This window comes from Staurois parvus, unplaced genomic scaffold (genome assembly GCF_062004578.1).
Source record: "Staurois parvus isolate SC_StPar_1 unplaced genomic scaffold, SC_StPar_1.0 ptg000189l, whole genome shotgun sequence".
Classification (NCBI taxonomy): domain Eukaryota; kingdom Metazoa; phylum Chordata; class Amphibia; order Anura; family Ranidae; genus Staurois; species Staurois parvus.
In genome coordinates this window covers 502198-509229 of record NW_028317985.1, presented here as the reverse complement: position 1 = coordinate 509229, position 7032 = coordinate 502198, and the positions used below count along the sequence as shown (strand labels likewise).

Sequence of the window (7032 nt, the reverse complement as noted above, 5' to 3'; positions counted from 1 at the left end):
AAGGAACGGATTTAGGGACAGATCTTAGGAACGGATTTAGGGACAGATTTTAGGAACGGATTTAGGGACAGATTTTAGGAACGGATTTAGGGACAGATATTATGGAACATTTAGAGACAATTCAGGGACAACTGGCAGTGACATCCTGTGCATAGGTGCCTACTTTTCAGAAAAGCAGAAACCTGTATAAATGAGGCCCTAGCATTTATAAATATTGAAATCCGCTCTCATATACATCACAATGGTCCAACACGCCCCCAGCACAGGACTCCGATCCACAACACTCCCAGCCCATGCCTAACAATAATAAACAGCAAGATTTAATTTGCCTTTTAGCTGTCAGTGGTGTCATCCATCCAACTATGCTGTGTGGCGGAGCAGGGTAAATCTCAGGTCTGGATGGAAAGAATCACAACTCCTTGGGCAGATCTAGAAGCTCCTATGGATGTATTTCATCAGCACGTTTCAGCTTTAAGAGAGGCCGCGGGAGCTATAAACACGCTGAAGAATTCAGGTAGACCCAGCCGGAATGAGTTATCCGGTGGGGCCAGGGGGAGGCAGGGGCCTCTGCGGCTGGAACCCTAGACATTTTGGCTAATCACGGGTGGGTATCCCTACTCCACACATCGCGTGACTTGGCTTCTCGGGGAAGGAGCTGAGTAAATGAACCCCAGCCCTTGGCTTCAGCTCTCACAATATTCCGATCAGAATCTGCAGCCTGGAATGTAAATTGGAAGCAGACTTGGAGAGACTGAGAGCAGATGTTACAAGGTAACTGCTATTTATTTTACTTCTCCGCACATTCTCATGTTATTCTGGGTTCAGCAGAGGAGACAGTCCCACTCCGCGTCTCGGCAAAGGTACAGGCTGACCAAAAAAAAAAAAACATTCAGGGGACTCCAACGGTTTTATATTTTATTTTGTTTTTCAAAATTGTATGAATTAAAAAATTTACATATTTCTTATATACGTCTATATATGGTGTTTGTGGGTCCTGGATCACATGTATTTAACGCACTTTCTGTGTCACATCTCACTTTTTGATGCTCATGTCAAGGGGCGGACTGACAACTCATGGGGCCCCCAGGTAATAGGGGATCATGGGGCCCCTGTGTCCTTGCCCAAACTCAAAAAAGCCTATAAAAAAGGTACCAGGGGCATCTCATGGGGCCCCCTACTGACCCCGGGCCCTCGGGCAGTGCCTGAGTTTCCAAATGGTCATGGGTTTCCTTCGGGTACTCCGGTTTCCTCCCACACTCCAAAGACATACCAGTAGGTGAATTGGCTCCTGTCTAAATTGGCCCTAGTAAGATTGTGAGTTAGGAACCTTCGATTGTACTCCCCTTGAGGGTTAGGGACTGATGTGAATAGACAATATATATGTAAAGTGCTGCATAAGGTGATGACGCTATATAAGTACCTGAAATAAATAAATAATGTAAAGCGCTGGTTTTGCTATAATTATTTCTGTAATAATGTTTTAAAAACATTTTTACTCATATATGAACTTACGACAGGCATATTTACTCATTACATATTTAGGATCTGCTTCCTACTCTGCAATGCTAAGCAGTGGCTGGGTCGCTCCTTCCCACAGTGCAAACCTGCAAAACAATGCACTGCCTGTGCGGCCAATTATCTCAACAGTTGTTCAGCAGTCATACAATGTTACTGTATTCTAGTAGAAATTCCACCCCCAACTGCAGGATTAATTCAAAATATATACTCGCTGACTATACGCTATGCTTCCCCTAATGTCACCATAAAGAGTACCTGTCTCCTGCCAAATGCTATCACATGTTGGTTATTTAACCCCCTTGTGATAATGTTAAATAAAAATAAATAAATCAATAAATAAAAAAGTAAAAAAAAAAAAAAAAAAGTATAGTAAAATCTATTAAAAAAACTAAAACTTTTAAACGTAACACACTTCACCCACAAATGGGATTCCTTTCTTCTTTCAGTTTGTAGTGACACATAAGAGTTTGATGTATTTGTATCACACTGTTGTATTGCACATACATTTTAATATATTTTAACCCTGCACTATTGTTTTGTGATGTTTATTATACTATGTATTATGCAGGGGCGGACTGACCATTTGGAAACTCAGGCACTGCCCGAGGGCCCGGGGTCAGTAAGGAGCCCCATGAGATGCCCCTGGTACCTTTTTCATAGGCTTTTTTGAGTTTGGGCAAGGACACAGGGGCCTCATGATCCCCTATTGCCCGGGGGCCCCATGAGTTGTCAGTCCGCCCCCCTGGTATTATGGTATTGTGCTAGCTGCTATGTTTTTTGACATCCAATGGCGTCCTAGCGCATTTTTTTTTGTTCTCATTTTTGGTATCTGTTTACTCTACACAACTCCATCTTTTATATTTTGCCAAAATTTGGGTATTGTATTGTGTGTGTTTGCAGAAAAAAATCATGACTGTTGGACTTGCAGAATCCCCGAGGCTAATACTTACCTACACCCTAAAACCACCACCACCCCTTCAAAACCTTCCCCACCCAAATAAACACGCAACTCTCTTTCTGGTGTAAAAAATGGCCATAGCAGCCATTTTTTTAACATAACTCAAACATAAAATTTCTTACAGTAACTCAATTGATACCTGACAGTAAGATCCCAAACCGGGTCCAAGGTCTCTGAAGGCACCATTACTCCCATCACAAACGCGGCTGTATCTGATACCCAATGAAAGGCCCCCAGCCGCTACTACACCGCCTCGGGGACAATACTATCGTTGCTTAACCCAGATACAGCCAAATGAACTCCCACATTACCAACATGACCTTTTATTGGGAAGGGACACCCATACCCATGGGTCCAACCCATAATTCATCAACTTGTCACTCCAACACCGCCTTCAAAGACCCATCGACCCCTGCCGGTTGCCACGACAAACGAACAAACACTTCGGGACACAACAGCTGTCCTGAACACTGAACAAACACAATGAACCCACATAAAACAAACACCACGAACAACCAACCAAACAGCAAAACAACACTCAGACAAACACAAGGACAAAACTATAACCAACACAACAAACAGAATACAAAACCAACTCCAGGGCGGGAGGGCAGGAGAAAAAACCTCCGTGATGGCACAAGCTCCGACTGACTCCGACAAGACCCAACCCCCCTTTTTAAATCCTGCAAGACCACCCCACAATGCTGCGTACACCAATCAAGTAAGTAACCACCCCCACCCCTTTTTCCCTTGCCTAGACTCTACCCAAATTACACTCTCCGCCTCGTCTGCACGCCCCAGTCATGCTGGCCCTCCCTTATAGCTTCGCTCAGTCCAGGCCTTGCCTTTTTATTCTATTTTATTTTCCTGAAAATATGCATTTGATAAATAGTTGTGCAAATATCATGCAACATAAAAATTGCAAGTTTTCATATTTTCTTCTACAGGGCCTCTGCTTTCAGAAAAAATAAAATGTTCTGGTTAAAGAGGAACTTCACCTTCCCCCGTCCCCCTGTCCCCCTTGTTGTTACGTAGGCTAGACTCAAAATACATTCTCACCTGTCCAAGGAATCCAGCATTGTCATGCTGCAATCGCTCTGGTTCCTGCACTGCCACCTTCTTTACTTATGTCATCAGGGGCTGCTGCCTCTTGTATCTTTCTGGTTCCTGCAGCCGGTCGGCTGATTATTATTATTATTATACAGGATTTATATAGCGCCAACAGTTTGCTCAGCACTTTACAATATAACGGGAGACAATACAGCAACAATACAGTTCAATACAAGAGGGTTAGGAGGGCCTGATCCTGGGAGCTTACAATCTAAGAGGCTGATGATGCGCATACGCCAAGATGTGTATCAGGGAGCCGGCTGCAAGAACCAGGAAGAGACAGACGGCCCTCTGTAGACGCACATCAACACATACCCTGTAGAGTAGTACCTGCAGGGATGTGTGATGTCAAAATAAATGTTTAAATTTGAAGGAGAGGATGCAATGATTTTAAGTCAGTGGGAAGGGTTGAGGTTTACCTCAATTTGTGCTGGTGACAGGGGTGGACTGACCATTGGGGCACTGCCTGAGAGCCGTGGTCAGTAGGGGGCCCCATGAGATGCCCCTGGTACCTTTCATAGGTTTCTTCTGGGTGTGGTTTGAGTGTGGGTGAGGACACATGGGCCCCATGATCCCCTATTGCCCAGGGGCCCCATGAGTTATCAGTCCGCCCCTGGCTGGTGACCATTGTCACAGGAACAGAAACACTTTCCTCAATTTCTCCCATAAGTCTTCTCCTGAAGGTACTTTTGGCAAACCCCGGATCCTCAAGTTGTTCCTTCTATCTCTGTTCTCTTGATCTTCCAGTTTATATGCTAGCTTCCTTTGTTCCCTTCGCATTTCTTCCACCTGCGCTTCCAACTTGGTGATTACATGGGCATGTTTCTCTAGTTTTTCCTCTGTCTCTTCAACCCGCGATAGTACTTGTTCCAGGTCATTATGTAATATAACCGTTTCGTTCTTTATGGAGAGTTCTAACTTTGCAAACATCTCTGCAATTTCGTTTTTTGTGGGCATTTGTGAGCTTGATCCTTGTTTTTCTGTATTTTCAGAATCAGTTTCACTTTCCATATTTATAGATTCTTTAATCTGGTTCAAATTCGATACACCTAATGACAGTTTAGTTTGATCCCTGTTGTTATATCCCGGCTCTTGTCTTCCTCTTGCTCCCTGTTGTGTCTTGGGGGTTTGACCCTCTGGGCCTTTCTCCTGTGGGGGCACATATGTTCTTATTGTACTTGATTGAGGGGTTTTTGTTCCTCCTCCTTTTATGGGTCTGTTCTTCTTATCCTTAAGATTACCCTTCTGGGTCTACAACTCAAAGCCAAATAGACTTTTCAGGGTTAGGATAGTTCAGTTTCTGTGCCGGTGTTCTTCTCGTTGTTATCTGAGATATATTATCAGGTATATTAAGAGGGCTTTAACCTCCACCTCATATACAGTCAGGTCCATAAATATTGGGACATCGACACAATTCTAACATTTTTGGCTCTATACACCACCACAATGGATTTGAAATGAAATGAACAAGATGCGCTTTAACTGCAGACTGTCAGCTTTAATTTGAGTGTATTTACATAAAAATCAGGTGAACGGTGTAGGAATTGCAACAGTTTGCATATGTGCCTCCCACTTATTAAGGGACCAAAAGTAATGGGACAGAATATTAATCATAAATCAAACTTTCACTTTTTAATACTTGGTTGCAAATCCTTTGCAGTCAATTACAGCCTGAAGTCTGGAACGCATAGACATCACCAGACGCTGGGTTTCATCCCTGGTGATGCTCTGCCAGGCCTCTCCTGCAACTGTCTTCAGTTCCTGCTTGTTCTTGGGGCATTTTCCCTTCAGTTTTGTCTTCAGCAAGTGAAATGCATGCTCAATCGGATTCAGGTCAGGTGATTGACTTAGCCATTGCATAACATTCCACTTCTTTCCCTTAAAAAACTCTTTGGTTGCTTTTGCAGTCTGCTTTGGGTCATTGTCCATCTGCACTGTGAAGCAGCGTCCAATGAGTTCTGAAGCATTTGGCTGAATATGAGCAGATAATATTGCTCGAAACACTTCAGAATTCATCCTGCTGCTTTTGTCAGCAGTCACATCCTCAATAAATACAAGAGAACCAGTTCCATTGGCAGCCATACATGCCCACGCCATGACACTACCACCACCATGCTTCACTTATGAGGTGGTATGCTTAGGATCATGAGCAGTTCCTTTCCTTCTCCATACTCTTCTCTTCCCATCACTCTGGTACAAGTTGATATTGATCTCATCTGTCCATAGGATGTTGTTCCAGAACTGTGAAGGCTTTTTTAGATGTCGTTTGGCAAACTCTAATCTGGCCTTCCTGTTTTTTGAGGCTCACCAATGGTTTACATCTTGTGGTGAACCCTCTGTATTCACTCTGGTGAAGTGTTCTCTTGATTGTTGACTTTGACACACATGCACCTACCTCCTGGAGAGTGTTCTTGATCTGGCCAACTGTTGTGAAGGGTGTTTTTCTTCACTAGTGAAAGAATTCTTCAGTCATCCACCACAGTTGTTTTCCGTGGTCTTTCGGGTCTTTTGGTGTTGCTGAGCTCACCGGTGTGTTCGTTCTTTTTAAGAATGTTCCAAACAGTTGTTTTGGCCACGCCTAATGTTTTTGCTATCTCTCTTATTGGTTTGTTTTGTTTTTTCAGCCTAATGATAGCTTGCTTCACTGATAGTGACAGCTCTTTGGATCTCATCTTGAGAGTTGACAGCAACAGATTCCAAATGCAAATAGCACACTTGAAATTAACTCTGGACCTTTTATCTGCCCATTGTAATTGGGATAATGAGGGAATAACACACCTGGCCATGGAACAGCTGAGAAGCCAATTGTCCCATTACTTTTGGTCCCTTAATAAGTGGGAGGCACATATGCAAACTGTTGTAATTCCTACACCGTTCACCTGATTTGGATGTAAATACCCTCAAATTAAAGCTGACAGTCTGCAGTTAAAGCACATCTTGTTCGTTTCATTTCAAATCCATTGTGGTGGTGTATAGAGCCAAAAATGTTAGAATTGTGTCGATGTCCCAATATTTATGGACCTGACTGTACATTATCCAGTTTTACCTTTTGGGACTTGTTAGTCAATGGATCAAAAAAAGTAACTCTCTCTCTTACTTGGACCCACTGGGTGACCCCTCTCTTCTCTCCTTGGTTCCTTCCCTTTATTTTAACAGTCCCAGGGACCACCTAAGACCTGCTGAAATGTTATTTTACATCCGCTCCCCAAAAGTGAGCTTGATGTAGGACATACAGATGCACCGCTTCCTGCGGCTACTCACCCTCACCGCCCGCATCCAACGTGGGGGGGGGGGGCCTCTCGTTCCTGTATCGTTCCTCCTCTCCAGTCAGGGCTCCTATTGCAGGGTCAATCACAGTGGGCCAACAAATAAATAAATAACCTCCTTAACTAAACTCCCACCAAAAAGTCACACTTTCTCCCTAGAAAGTACAATATAATGAATAC

General features: G+C 43.6%; 1 long non-coding RNA gene across 1 annotated transcript in view; it reads left to right on the top strand.

Moving 5' to 3' along the window:
- Nucleotides 1-455: 455 nt before the first annotated feature.
- LOC149461985 (uncharacterized) overlaps nucleotides 456-7032 on the top strand; it is an 84280-nt gene continuing 77703 nt past the window's right edge. The window contains exon 1 of the long non-coding RNA XR_016312745.1: nucleotides 456-771. This is a non-coding gene — a long non-coding RNA (uncharacterized LOC149461985). The remainder of the gene's footprint in view (nucleotides 772-7032) is intronic.